Source organism: Mirounga angustirostris, unplaced genomic scaffold (genome assembly GCF_029215605.1).
Source record: "Mirounga angustirostris isolate CCGP_5_RB_7025 unplaced genomic scaffold, mMirAng1.0.hap1 SCAF_6, whole genome shotgun sequence".
Taxonomy (NCBI): Eukaryota; Metazoa; Chordata; class Mammalia; order Carnivora; family Phocidae; genus Mirounga; species Mirounga angustirostris.
Genome location: NW_026991714.1, coordinates 21,252,713 through 21,268,584, shown reverse-complemented (window position 1 = coordinate 21,268,584; position 15,872 = coordinate 21,252,713). Strand labels below are relative to the sequence as shown.

Here is a 15,872-nt window from a genome sequence, read left to right as displayed (position 1 = left end):
TCATAAACATAATTAAGAGGTTTTAATTATGCCAGCATCAGACCGAAAATGAACTCTTAAGTATCTTTTTCAAGGAAAATGTTCCTTGAAGGAAAGTATCATGTTTAATTAATATTTGTTAAATATTACCACATATTTAAACTTCACAGTTGAAAAGGGCCCCTGTATTTTTCATGAAATCTTTACAATAATCCGAACTATTATCATTCATCTTTTGTAAGATAAAAGCTTAATGAAGTTACATGGATTGCCCAAGTTTACCCATCTAGCAAATAGAAAAGCCTGGCCCTATTCCAAGATCTTCTAATTCCAAGTTCAGTGCTCTTAAGACTCAACACCCTGACTGAGGTCTAGAAAGACCCAGTACCTTGCCACTGTAGATAATTTTTCATAAATTAAAGTAAGTAATGCTCTGCAATTACTGACTATATTTTCTATTTGTCAAGACCTTCTTAAATTATATACTAAGGAATTAAAATACATATAAATAACAAGAATAAAAATATAAATTGTATATTAAGGACTTATGTATAAATAGCAAAATAACCATATATTCTTTGAATAATACCGATCTTTTTCTAACCCCTACTTTGGCCACTCGAAACTATCCTACCACCATGATCCTGAGACTTATGAAGCTCATAGACAAATACTTCCTTTCTTCCCATCTCTCTACACTACTTCTCCCATTAAACATCCTTCCTGTCTTCATTAAGTCATTAATTCCTTTGGCTCCTTCCAGTTCTCTCAGACCAATCATCCCAATCTGTCTTCTTTCACCTTTCTACCCAGCCCGGGTCTCACTGTGTCATTTTCATAGTACATAGTTCATTTACTGCCATACTGGTAGTCTTTGATCTCTTGACCCTCAGGAGTTCTCTGTGTGCTGATTCCCATGGCTCAATGATTCTGATCCAACGTCCAGAGGACCAATGTTATTGTAAAAAGTTACAAAACTGTGACAGTTTATTCACCGTGAGTTTGTAGCATCCAATCTTAGTTGGGGTCTTCATACTCTTTTTGTTCAGCTTATTTGAGAAACAACAAGCATTTGTTGAGTACTTTCATGATGCCAACTGTCATGCTATGATTTTAGGACACAAAATGAATAAGATAAACTCCCTGTTCTGGAAGAATTCATAGTTTCATGGACCCACCTAAAAATTCTTTGAAAACTTTTCTACTTTCAAGTCTCGTCCTCACTTCATGACATATCTTAGTCCCCAGTGTACCAAAATTATTGCCATTACTAACCTGAGCATCTTCAAAACCCTTCCATTTCATTCTGAATCTATGTATTGGTCAGGGTTCTTCAGAGAAACAGAACCAGTCAGATGTATATACATTGTTAGAGGAAGTTATTGAGAGGACATGATTACCGGTTGACCCTCGAGCTGGACCTGAGCTCCTTATCTATACCCCTCATTCTTGGAATGTACCTTCCACTCACTATTCCTGCACTAGGAGCCACTTCAAGGATGCAGCCTTGAGAGAGTAATGTGTTATTGAGACCATCTGGACTCAATACATGACTGAACCTGATAAGCCTTCTGTATAAATTCTTAAGTTTCTGGCAGGCGGGTGAGATCTACTTGTTTTATGGCCTCACAAGACAAGCCTTATATTTAAGTCCCTTTGCCTAATAAAACTGCCAACTGGAGTGGTCTCTCTCTTAGGTCTCTCCTTGTACAGGGGCTAGTTTCAGATTTCATCCAGGGGACTCCTGAGATTGCAAACCAACATATATAAAGAAAAAGAGATTTATTTTAAGGAATTAGTTCACACAATTGTGGAACTGGGAAATTCAATAGGGTGGAGACTGGGGGAAGAGTTGATGTTGCAGCCCAAGTCCAAAAGCCATCTGTAGGCAGAATTCCTTTTTTCTCAAGAACCTCAGACTTTGCTCTCAGTACCTGCAACTGATTGGATGAAGCCCACCCACTTTTTGGAAAATAATGTTTTACCCAGAGTCTGCTAATTTAAATGTCAATCTCATCTGAAAGAATATCTTCACAGCAAAACCTAGACTGGTGTTTGACCAAACAACTGTGTATCATAGTCTAACCAAGTTGACACATAAAATTAACCATCACATTCTATATTTTCATAATTTTTTCTCACTTCATTTTAATCTCTCAAGAGGTATTCTGCTTTTGTGCAATTGCTAACCCCTCCACATGAGCTCTTGATCTTTCTCCTCCTATTTTCCTCCAAGAGTTTTTAACAATTATTCCTGCTCTTTTCTATCATCAATCTCTCCATCTTCACTGGCTCTTCTTCTAGGTATACATGCTCAAATCTGCTCTAGTTTTAAAGAAACTTTCCTCATTCTAATCCATTCTTTGGTCTCCTTAACTTCAGGATCAAATTTCTTGCAAAATTAGTCAATCTGTGTTTATTGCTTTTACTTATCACTCATTCAGTCCTCCTTACTCGAAGCTCTCTGGCTTCCATTCCCATGACTTTTGGAATCTGCTACCTATTCCCATTTGGCTGCTCTCAAGCTATTCTTATAGAAATGCAATTCTAAGTCCTGATTCTCCACCTCAGACCTGTCTCCAGGTCTCACCACAAGGTCAATCAAGGGACTTGTGGCATAAAAGGGGAAAGATACGAAAAGGGTAAATGACTCAGAACTTGAAACCCAACAAAGCTTGATAATATTGCACTAAATAGCACCAGTTTTACCAAATAATACTTGTTTTCAGGAAGAGAAGCAATCTTTCAGTCACTGAGTTAATCTTTCAAAGAGATTACAGAATATAAATTTTGTAGAATTACTTACAAATTGTAGCTATGACAAGTTGAGTATCTCTGCATATGAGGTTTTTCCAAAGCATAATTATAGATTGATTACCAGCTGAGCATCTGTATCCGATAATGGAGAAGGTTGATTCAGACTAACAGAAATCTACCCAGAAAATACCTTCGCTCAGCATAATACCCTCCAGTTCCATCCACATCGTTGCAAATGGCAAGATTTCATTCCTTTTGATGGCTGCATAATATTCCATTGTGTATATAAATATATATATATATATATATACATATACCACATCTTCTTTATCCATTCATCTGTCGATGGACATCTTGGCTCTTTCCACAGTTTGACTATCGTGGACATTGCTGCTATAAACATCGGGGTGCACGTACCCCTTTGGATCCCTACATTTGTATCTTTGGGGTAAATACCCAGTAGTGCAATTGCTGGATCGTATGGTACCTCTATTTTCAACTTTTTGAGGAACCTCCATACTGTTTTCCAGAGTGGCTGCACCAGCTTGCATTCTCACCAACAGTGTAGGAGGGTTCCCCTTTCTCCGCATCCCCGCCAACATTTGTCCTTTCTTGACTTGTTAATTTTAGCCGTTCTGACTGGTGTGAGGTGGTATCTCACTGAGGTTTTGATTTGGATTTCCCTGATGCCAAGCAATGTTGAGCACTTTTTCATGTGTCTGTTGGCCATTTGGATGTCTTCTTTGGAAAAATGTCTGTTCATGTCTTCTGCCCATTTCTTGATTGGATCATTTGTTCTTTGGGTGTTGAGTTTAATAAGTTCTTTATAGACTTTGGATACTAGCCCTGGAGGGTATTATGCTGAGTGAAATAAGTCAATCAGAGAAAGACATGTATCATATGACCTCACTGATATGAGGAATTCTTAATCTCAGGAAACAAACTGAGGGTTGCTAGAGTGGTGGGGGTGGGAAGGATGGGGTGGCTGGGTGATAGACATTGGGGAGGGTATGTGCTATGGTGAGCGCTGTGAATTGTGTAAGACTGTTGAATCACAGACAAATAATATATTATATGTTAAAAAAAATAGCAGGAAGGGAAAAATGAAGGGGGGTAAATCGGAGGGGGAGACAAACCATGAGAGACTATGGACTCTGAGAAACAAACTGAGGGTTCTAGAGGGGGGTGGGTGGGGGGATGGGTTAGCCTGGTGATGGGTATTAAAGAGGGCACGTATTGAATGGAGCACTGGGTGTTATACGCAAACAATGAATCATGGAACACTACATCAAAAACTAATGATGTAATGTATGGTGATTAACATAACATAATTTAAAAAAAAGTGTAAAAAAAGAAAGAAAAATACCTTACTTCGAGATATTCTTGGGGCCCCTGACTGGCTCAGTCAGTGGAGCATGCGACTCTTGATCTCGGCGCTGTGAGTTTGAGCCCCATGTTAGGTATAGAGATGACTTAAAAATAAAATCTTAAAAAAAAAATAAATATTCCCAATTAATGTACTGTCATCCTGACTGTAACAGATATACATGAACAAGAGTATCAAAGAGGATAAGCATATTACCTTTGAAATCTGTATAAATAGGAAAACACAAAAAGAAAACAGCTCTTGCTTTTCCTAGAAGACATGAAATCACCAATGCGAAGGAAAAGTCCCGCTTGCATAGGAAGATTCAAGAACTGCTGAAATTCCCAGAGACACAGTTAATGTTTCTCTCAGTTTAGAAGTGAATAAGGTAATCAGAATGAGAAAAAGCTCATCCTCAGGTTGTTCTAGAAAAGGGAACTATTAGATGATATTATCTGATAGTGGGAAAGAAGCATCCCTTAAGCTAACAGACATCCAAATTAGTTTCAGGAGTAAGGCAAAGGGATATTTATGAATGCTTCAGCAAAATGAAACCATCTTACTCAACCCATTCTGTTTCAGGGGATGTGGCTTGAAATAGCTAGATCTTTGCAAATGAATAATTTATGAAAGCTCCCGTAGCCTTTGAATAACATAATTTAAACTGAAGTTATTCCTGAATAAAAGGTAAAAGAGGAACTCAGTTGGTTAAGGGGCTGCCTTCAGCTCAGGTCATGATCCCAGGGTTCTGGGATCGAGTCCCACATCGGGCTCCATGCTCAGCAGGGAGCCTGCTTCTCCCTCTGCCTGCCTCTCCCCCTGCTTGTGTTCTGTCTCTCTCTCTGACAAATAAATAAATAAAATCTTTAAAAAAAAAAAATTCCTCTAATTTCAACATGGATTATCACATAGTTTTGATTTAAGATAATCTAATAACCATTTTAGTTTATTGCACCAGTCTCGATAAATCCTTGCTCATGCAGCAGCCAAAGTACTGCAACGAAGTTAGAATTCATAGGAGCTTAGCTTGAACAAACTAATAATCTAAGCCATGTCCTGGTTTAAGTCCATTTATAAAATGAATTTTATCACACATTGGTGCATTTTTTTATTTTATTTTTAAAAGATTTTTATTTATTTATTTTGAGAGAGAGAGCACGTGCAAGTGGGGGGAGGGGCAGAGGCAGAGGGAGAATCTCAAGCAGACTCTATGAGTGCAGAGCCCGATGAGGAGCTCAACCCCAAAACCATGAGATCATGACCTGAGCGGAAACCAAGAGTCGGACTCTCAACCAACTGAGCCACCCAGGTGCCTGGTGCATTTTCTCAAAACACATTCTGATTCTAGATTTAAAAAAAAAAAAAAAAAGACAAGTACAAACAAGAATTAACCTGACAAACCATGCAAAAAAACAATAGACTATTGTCTTTATTTATTGTGTCAAAAAGAACCTGTTTGAGTTTATGTTCTAGGGGTGCCTGGGTGGCTCCATCAGTTAAGCGTCTGCCTTCAGCTCAGGTCATGATCCCAGGGTCCTGGGATTGAGCCCCGTGTCAGGCTCCCTGCTCAGCGGGGAGTCTGCTTCTCCCTCTCCCTCTGACGCTCCCCCTGCTTGTGCTCACGTGCACTCTCTCTCTCTCTGTCAAGTAAATAACTAAAATCTTAAAAAAAAAGTTTATGTTCTAATTAATTATACTAGAGTTACATAAATACATTATTGTTGATTTCAAATTTTCTATTAATAGGCCTATGTCTTAGAAATGAATGAAACAGAGCTAGACTAAAGTAGCCTTTCTACCCTCTGATAAAAAAAAAATCATGCCCAAAATAATGCAGTTACCAGTCAGCTGGCTAGCACTCCCATGGTCCCCTTGCTAAACGCATTTAAATATCTCATTCTTAACACCTCACACACCTCACATGGGTTTAAGCATTTTTTTTTTTTGCATCAGTGCTATTTGTACCCCTTGAACATACCTGCTATACATAAAATACTATATAAAAATTAAATTCGTATACATGTATATTTACCTTCCTATTTAAATACCTTGAAGTACAGATTATTTTATTCATTGCTTTCTCCCTAGTGCATAGTACATTGTAGACTCAAAATCTTTTGTGAATTGAAGAGCTATTCCTATATTTGGAGGAGGATAGGGAAGGAATGGTGAAGGAAATGAGCACTGGCATAAAGTTCTTGAGGAAGGCAGAATAATGTGAATAATTGTGAATAATAAAAAAATCATTTCTAGACCTCTACTTGCTGTTTATTAGTGGGTTTTTGTCTTTGTACTGTTTTCACTTTTTTTTTATCATGTGTTCCTCCCATATTAAGGTTATTAATGCTGGGTTTCTTTTTTTTTTCATTGGTTTTTCCCCCCAGCTTTATTTAGGTATAAATGAGAAATAAAATTATATATGTTGAAGGTGTACAACTTGATGTTTTAGTGTATGTATAAATTGTGAAATGGCCACAATAAACTATCAGCAAAAGCTAGTACTCCAAAACCTAATGTGTGGTGTGTATATATATGTATACAGACATACGCCATTTTCTTTATCCCTTTATCTGTTGGCAGACATTCAGGTTGTTTCCACATCTTTGTTATTGTGAATAATGCTGCAATGAACACGGGAGTGCAGCTATCACTTCAAGATCCTGATTTCATTCCCTTTGAATATATATTCAGAAGTGGGATCAAAAATAGTATGGTACCATCATAAAAACAGACATATAGACCAATAGAACAGAATGAGAAAACCAAACATAAATTCAACCATTTATGGTCAACTAAACTTTGATAAGGCTGCCAAGAGCAAACAATAGGGAAAGGATGTTGCCTTCAATCAGTGGTGTTGGGAAAACTGGATAGCACATGCAGAAGAATGAAATTGGACCCTTCCTTATACATACACAAAAATGAACTCAAAATGGATTAAACACCTAAATGTAAAAACCAAACCAAACAAAAAAAAAAATTAAATATAAAGCCTTAAACCATAAAACTATTAGAAGAAAATAGAGAAAAACCTTCTTGACATTGCTGGTGGCAATGATTTTTTGGATATGACACCAAAAGCATGGACAACAAAAGCAAAAACAGACAAGTACGATTATACCAAACCAAATGCTTCTACTCCGCAAAAGAAACAATTGGTAGAGTGAAAAAGCAACCTACAGAATGGGAGAAAATATCTGCACACCCTATATCTGGTAAGGGTTTAATATCAAAATACATAGGGAACTCAAACAACTTGGTAAGAGAAAAACAAGTAACCTGATTAAAAAATGAGCAAAAGATCCAAATAGACTTTTCTCAAAAGAAGACATACAAATGACCAACAGACACATGAAAAGATATTCAACATCACTTAACAGGGAAATGCAAATCAAAACCACAATGTGATATCACCTCACACCTGTCAGAGTCACTTTTATTAAAAAGTCAAAAGATAAAAAGTGTTGGCAAGGATGTGGAAAACGGAGCACCTCCATACACCATTGATGAGAGCATAAACTGGTATAGTTACTACGGAAAACAATATGAAGATTCCTCAAAAAATTAAAAATAGGACAATTCTATGTTAGTACTGGGTTTAAGACTAGACATCCATTTATCCCTCAAAACTTCTAAACTCAGATAACCTTCCCCTCACTGCTGGGAATGCCACCAGGCTTTGTCCCAGTCCCACTCTATCTGACTGGGCCACCTCCCTGTGCACAGCTCCATGTCAGTGTTGATTAACGATGTACAATTCATAACTTGTAACCAAGTTCATTTAGCAGAGGTTTCCCTCAGGGATCCCAAATAAACACAAACAGTGGCTCCTAGGATCCCCCATGAAACTTTCTTCTCTTCATTATTCTGATTTTTTTTAGTAAAAGGCCAACCTGAGAGAATAGGAAATCCATCCTGGGAAAGGAGAACAAAGCCCATTGTGAAGCTAGGCTTTCTGTCCAGGTCTTTGCTATAAACCTCTATTCAGACCTCTTGCAAACTTGGGACTCTTACCTTTTTTGATTGTAGGTTAAGAACTACAAAGATGAGGCCCTTACAATGGAGGAAAAAAAAGCCCAGACAAGCCTCCATTCCACTAGAATTCAGACATAGAAGCTCTTAAGTGAAAGAATCTGGAAATTAAAACCTTGGCCCATTATACACCCTAAGAATGTAATCTCACCAACCCACACTGCCTCTCTAAGGGCTTGATTTAGTCCGCTTTCCACTTCCACACCTTCTAATTGTGGAATTTCTTTCATTTTAATTCTCCTCAGGGCCAAACTCTGATTAAACTAACACATACTGTTTCTAGGATTTTGAAACTGAGCTTCCTCGGCAAGGCGCTACTTAGAGAGTAAACCAGTCAGCCCTCTCCAGTTTTCCCTGCCCGAAATAGATAGGGCAGTACCCCAGCAGGCAGTAATTGACCGGGGCTTGCATTTTCTCTCCCGTGTGAAGAAACAAGAAAAAAATCCTCTGGCAGCTGCAGGCCAGATATCAATTTACCCCTAGCTCAGCACATTCCAAGTTAATGTACTTAGCTTTTTAGAGATGAGTACAATGTTAACATATTATTTACATCTCAAAGATAACCTTCCTTTCGAAAACTTAATTGAAACTTTCACTTTGTTAAAGGGAAAGCACTGGGGCGCCTGGGTGGCTCGGTCGTTAAGTGTCTGCCTTGGCTCGGGTTGTGATCCCAGGGTCCTGGGATCAAGCCCCGCGTCTGGCTCCCTGCTCAGTGGAGAGCCTGCTTCTCCCTCTCCCACTCCCCCTGCTTGTGTTCCCTCTCTCGCTGTGTCTCTCTCTGTCAAATTAAGTAAAATCTTAAATAAATAAATAAATAAATAAATAAATAAATAAATAAATAAATAAATAAATAAATAAATAAATAAATAATAAAGGAAAAGCACTGATTGCTGCTCAAGGAGGATTTACACAAAGAATCCGTTTCCAGTTGACACCAAATGTCTCAGAGAAATGGCAGCCGGTGGGGAAGGCACAGTAATATGGAGACTTGCACGTTCATACTAATAACAGAGCCCACTCACACTGGCACTTGACTTCTTCCCTAGGCACTGGAACACACGGGCTTTTCCCTACCTCTGCCTTTCTCCCAATAGCTTAGAGCTCACAAAACTATTTATCTTTTGCTTCCTACCTTATCGCTGTGTCAGTTGGTAATTTTAACAAGTCTGGAACGTTTCCATAGCTAAGGAAAGAGGGAAGGACATTTTAGCTATCTTTTTAACTCTTATGAAGATGTATCTCTGCATGTTCATCTGCATATCTTCTCATTGTATTTTATTGAGCACCTGCACACCACACGTCAGGCACTGTCTTAGGTCCCAGGATATAATATGGAAGAAGAAAGGCAAAGTCCTTGTTCTCTGCTCTCATGGAGTTTCTGTTCCAGAAGGAAAGTTCACAATCACTTTCTATAGTTCAAGTTCTGTGAAGAAAATAAATTAGGGAATGTGATGGAGCATGACTGGGGGCCACTTTTGTAGATTGGAGTTGATTTGTGAATGACAACATGAGCTAGAAATGGAAAGATTGGGAGCAAAACATACACAGAGGGTACAGCAAGTTCAACAGGCCCCAAGTTTAGGAGTGACCAGGGCCTAGTTGATGAGCAGGAAGAGCGTCATTGTGGCTGGAGGTTAGTGAGAAGCGTCCAACAGGGTCAGGTGGGAGAGGAGGCAGAACTCATACGAGTCCTCAAAACCACAGTGAAGAGTTCAGATTTTATTCTAATGGTAGAGGGAAGGCATCCTAAAGTGGCTCAGGATTTTTTAAACAGCACTTCTGCTGCTGTGTGGAGAACAGATGATAGAGGGCAAGAATGGAAGCAAAGAAACCATTTATTTAGAGGAGATTACAGATGTCCACACGAGAGACAGTGGTAGCTTGTCCAAGTGACAAATGGAAAGGTGAAGAAAAGTAGACAGATCTGAAAAATTTTTTTGGAGGTATAGCTGTCTGAACTTACTGATAGATTGTACATAGAGAGGGAAAGGAAAAAAAGAAATCAAGTAGCCATTTACTTGAGATGATTAAAACATGGATTTGACTTAGAACAGATTTGGTTTAAGAAATTAGGAGGTATATTGTGGACAATGTTAAATGTGGGATTCCTGTCAGACAGTCAAGTGGAAGAGGTAAGAAAGCAGTTGGACAGGGCGCCTGGGTGGCTCAGTTGGTTAAGCGACTGCCTTCGGCTCGGGTCATGATCCTGGAGTCCCGGGATCGAGTCCTGCATCGGGCTCCCTGCTCGGCAGGGAGTCTGCTTCGTCCTCTGACCCTCCCCCCTCTCATGTGCTCTCTGTCTCTCTCATTCTCTCTGTCTCAAATAAATAAATAAAATCTTAAAAAAAAAAAAGAAAGAAAGCAGTTGGACATTCAGATGTGGAGCTCCAAACAGTGGTTAGAATTTTCTGCAAAGTCAAGATAGGGTACTATCTCACTGTGGAAGGAATCTGCCTTGGGTGATTCATTCATCCATTTATTCAACCAACATTTAACATCTGCTGTGTACCTGACACTCTCTAGGTTTATAAGATGAATATTCCCTCTCATAAAAATTACCATCTCGTGGGAGGACACAAATAATAAACAGATAAATACACAAGAATATACCAGAGAATGATGAATGTCATAATAAAAATAAATCTCAATAGTAACACACATGATGATGATTTTATCAGCATGTTCCTTTTATATGAATATACCTTAATTGTTGGCATATATATTTGTGGGGTGTGTGGAAGAAAGATTGATGTATTGGCAATAAAAGAATCAGCAATCAAAAAAAAAAAAAGAATCAGCAATCCGTTCAGTTATCTGGCATGGGCTTTCAGGTGAACTACAGATGCTCAAAATCGAGAAAGAACTTAAAAATGTATTTACAAGTAGAAGAGGTAAAAAGAAAAAAGACATTTGGTAACAATCTAAATTCAGCCTAACAAGATTATCAGAGTTCTTTTTCAAGTAAGACTTTATGGCTTTCCATCTCTTCAGCTCTTTTTATGCTTCCAGACGAAGAAACTAAAACAATAAAACATTTTTATCTGCTTCTATAACCTGATTCTATGTGAAAATACCCAGAGGGTATTTCCATTCTTTTTTGCCTTAAAATTCACTGATATTGCTTCTCTCTAGTTTACTTCTCTCGATCCTTGATGTTCAGTTTCCTTCTCATGACTAGGGGTATCAAGTTATCTCTATCCCTGAGAGAAGGGACAAAGGTCAACACTAAAATAGTCATTTCTGTGAGGGAGAGAAGTCATAAAAGGTCTCAAACCAACCTTCGCAGCTGTTTTTCCAAAGTCAAAGAAGAAAGTGAGAGGAAAACTAATAATATGGAAGCTGATACAAATCTGTTCCTAACATTTTATCTACCTCAGGAAGAACGATGTAGCTAGGTATTGGAATTTTGGGACTCTGAAATCACATTTTTAGTATAAGCTTAAAAGAGAAGAGTACCATTCTGGAGACTATAACAAAAAAAGCTTTACTATGAGATATCCTATTTGATTTGTGGCAATAATGCTGTTACAACAAATAAAAACTTTTCATTTCAAAAGAAGCCGAAAAAATGACCATTCTCTTCCAAAGTGCAGTTGCAAACCACCTTTTATCTCAGCACTATGTATTCTATGCAATGAATTAACAAATGAAACTCTTCTGACCTTACTAATCCTCTACAAATCTCCCTCCTGGTAAAACACCAGCAACAAATCACCAGTCTACCTAAAAATACAAAATACAATTTAACTCTCAAAACAAAGTTACTGAAAATTATCTTCCTGGTCAAAAATTAACGTGCAGTGACGCAGCTTCTCTTCCAATTTCCAGCCCTAAATCTTCCCTTATAGAACTATAATGCAGTACATGCCCTCTTGGCAACCAGTTTCCCAGAGATAATCCAAATTAGAGACATGGATTAAAAAAAAGAATCAGATTTTGAACATTATAATAGAAACTGTTCTCATAACTTGATGGTAATGGAGTGATAACAAAAGAGTTTATAAAACTCTAATAATAACCCACTTAACTAAGATCATATATCTTTGTAAAGTAAAATTTATACTTAAGGGTATATATCAGTATTTTCATTTTCAAGATTATATTTCCATTAAAAGTCCACTATATATATTCTCTACTAGATCTCTCACAAATTTCCTCCATTTTCCTAGTACTCCCAGACTCAATGAGAAAGTAAGAAATGTTCTTTCTACTAAATATCTGTCCTTTGGCAAACATCTCTGTATTTCTCATTTTTCAGCTGTATCTCCTAAAATGGCAATGTTCTTTTATTTATTTCTGGGCTAAGTATACCAGCCTTAAAATAATACCAAAGTACTGCTCTTAGAAGATATTTTATTAATCAAATGTGGCTGTAGGAATATGAAATAGAATATATACCTAACCGATAACAAAGTAAAGTGACAATAAATTTGATCCTTCAAATTTCCTTCAAATCATTAATCTGTTACTTCATAATATTAACATACTTAAAAACTAAGATGTTCAATAACCAGCCAAAACTAGGTAGATTAGAAAATCATGTTTCTGGGGTACCTGGGTGGCTCAGTCAGTTAAGCATCTGCCTTCAGCTCAAGTCATGATCCCAGAGTCCTGGGACTGAGCCCCATGTCAGGTTCCCCACTCAGTGGAGAGTCTGGTTCTCCCTCTCTCTCCCCGTCCCTCCACTCCCTGCCCATCCCCCACGCTCTCTCACTCTCACTCTCTCAAATAAATAAAATTTTTAAAAAAGAAAAGAAAAGAAAATCATGTTTCTGCATCTACTTTCCTTTCCTTGAAAACATATGAAATCCTGCAAGGTGAAGACGGGCTTTTCAGTCTACCTACGATGACTTCAAATAGAATTATCGGCCTATTAAAACATCTCTGAGTTTCTGCCTTTTTTTTTTTTTTTTACCTTATTTCAGATAATGTTACTTCAAAATTGAATCTAATTTTTCCTGAAAAACTCATAAGGTCGATGAGACAGTTAGAAAAATTATCTTCCAGGGCTGCCTGGGTGGCTCAGTCGGTTATGCGTCTGCCTTCAGCTCAGGTCATGATCCCGGGGTCCTGGGATCGAGCCCCGCGTCGGGCTCCCTGCTTGGTGGGGAGTCTGCTTCTCCCTCTCCCTCTGTCTGCTGATTCCCCCTGCTTCTGATCTCTCTCTCTCCCTCAAATAAGTAAATAATATCTTTAAAAACAAATGAAAAAAAGAAAAGAAAAATGATCTCCCAGAGCCCTGGAAGTAGGTTTATAGCTAAAACTTACAGACAATAAACAATTTGACCATGGAAATATCTGCAGAAGTGGATTCTGGGCAATGGGAATTGCCCAGTCCAAGGATCCTTGGAGGGAACCCATCTTACATGTATTTGTGGAGCCAGTAGAAGCTTTTGGGCAAAGAACTGGTTACAGTTCTGACTGACTTTTAGCAGGATCATTCTGCTTACTCAGTAGAGGAACAAGAGTACTCCTAGAAAACATCATAATTTCTATGAATACCTGCCCTATATTGTCAGATCATAATAAAATCTAAATAACCTTAGGTGACCATTATGAAACAACTTTTATTATCTTTTAAAATATATTAATATAAGCAAAAATAATCTATATTTAATAGTAGAAACTTAGTTACATATCACTTACAATTTATAATTACCTAAAAGTTATCTTATTAACACTGCTCTTACTAATAGTAGGGCCAATGTTTATTGAAGAGAAAAGTCAACATGTTTACCTTTTGTTCACTCAACAAATATTTATTGAATACGCTACTATGTGCCATGCAGAATATGAGGTGTGGGAAATACGTGAGGAAAAAAAAAAGTGAGCGGAAAAAAAAGAACATTGTCCCTCCTTTCACAAACTGTCTCATGCTGGGGCGCCTGGGTGGCTCAGTCGTTGGGAGTCTTCCTTCGGCTCAGGTCATGATCCCAGGGTCCTGGGATCGAGCCCCACATCGGGCTCCCTGCTCTGCGGAAAGCCTGCTTTTCCCTCTCCCACTCCCCCTGCTTGTGTTCCCCCTCTCGCTGTGTCTCTCTCTGTCAAATAAATAAATTAAAAAACACTGTCTCATGCTAATAGTTACAGTAGAGCATCTTGGAGAGAAAAGAGGTTTATACTCACTTTTCATGAGAGAGTTTCAAGTTAAAACCTTCTGGTTGGAAAACACATTGTCAGAAGCTTTTCAGGCATTTACCAATATCATGCTGATATTCCCGCAACCATTCCTTCTGCAGCTACATAGATGAGAAGAGGAAGATCTGAGGCAGCCAGCTTGATCTACAAAACAAAACAAAACAAAAACCTCATTGTTTATCCTCACTTCAACTTTATTTCCTTCTGCTAAATTATAATACCTAGTATGATCAGCCACTTTATTTACCAGAGTTCACACCAAATAACTCCTGGCTATTTCCAAAAATCAAACTTACCCAGAAATGATTTTAAAAAAAATTGTCACTATTGAGAATATGCTAAAGAATTTGCTAAAACCTCTAAAGGCAATTTCTACAAAGAAGATTTTGAAACATTCTAAGTAAAGGCAGCAACATCAAAATTCTTTACTTTCTCAGTGAATACAGTATTTGAATGTAAAATTCATATTATATTTACTAAAAAATAAGTCTCATCAGAAACACATTTTATGTAGTTTACTGGGCCCACTTACAATGGCACATGTGGTAGACAACGATACTAATAAATACTGTTCATCAATTTTCAGAATAACAATTTATTTAGCTCATACTTTTTCCTGAATACACACAATGGGTATACACATACATGCTCATTAACATATCAATGGTTAGGCGTCACCAGCAGCAGAGACAGGTGTCTGGTAAAGGTGTAGGTGAGGAGGGGAGCCACGCAAGGCACCAGGAGGACTGTGGGAGGCAACAGTGTAGCTATTTGAGAATCAAGAACTATGCTGAATAATGTTAAACAAGTCTTCCCTGTTTAAGTTTTATATACATATTTATCTTTCTTAGTATGTAAGAGAGTAACTTGCTAATACTTCTTTGTGTCTTTGGTGTGCTGAAGTAGGAAACACAAAAGAGTTCCATCTAAATAGGGGCTAGAGTTTTCCAGGCGGAGAAGCACAGCCCTGGGAGCTGAGCTACGTTATCAGTGCAAGAGACAAAATGACAGAAATTAAGGGAGTGGGACAATTTGCGGAAAAGCACTGGGGTCTGTTGGAATCACAACCACTGTCCCTCTGGAAATTCTGTCCCAAGATCTCCCTTACTCAGATCTCAGGGGGCTTTTTGCTCCTCTTCTATCAAGGATAACACTTCCCTTGAAATAACTCTGTTGTGTTATTGTTTTATTATCACTGTTCTTCCCTCCTACAAGCACGCTACTGTGCAATACAACAATTATTTCGCCAACTTCAGTAACTGCATTCCTGAAATCACTGCTGAGGCATGTGTCCAAGCTAATTTCTAGGCCCTTGTAATTTAAACTCTTCTGGCTGGATAATTGGACTAATGTCCAATAATCCATCCATTAAAACCAACACTGTTTATTATACTGTTCAAAGTAACAGAATTTTCTCGAACTCAAACATAATAACACAAAACAGCACAACTTCTGAAATCATCTTCAATCCAATTGTTTATTCATACTGTGTCTTACGTTGGAAAGATTTTTCAAATGATCATAAAACCAGTCTCTGGATTAAGGATTGCACACTAAAATACCTTTAGGGGTCAGCAAGAAAATGTTAGTGTGTGAAGCA

General features: G+C 38.0%; 1 protein-coding gene across 2 annotated transcripts in view; it reads right to left on the bottom strand.

Moving 5' to 3' along the window:
- CDC73 (cell division cycle 73) overlaps positions 1 to 15,872 on the bottom strand; it is a 259,032-nt gene that overhangs the window by 42,798 nt on the left and 200,362 nt on the right. Inside the window, exon 16 of one of the 2 annotated variants that reach the window (XR_010412199.1) lies at positions 14,261 to 14,416. The gene's annotated coding sequence lies outside the window, so the exon portion shown is untranslated. Of the gene's footprint in view, positions 1 to 14,260; positions 14,417 to 15,872 lie in introns of those variants that run through there. The other variant, XR_010412200.1, reaches the window with a different exon arrangement.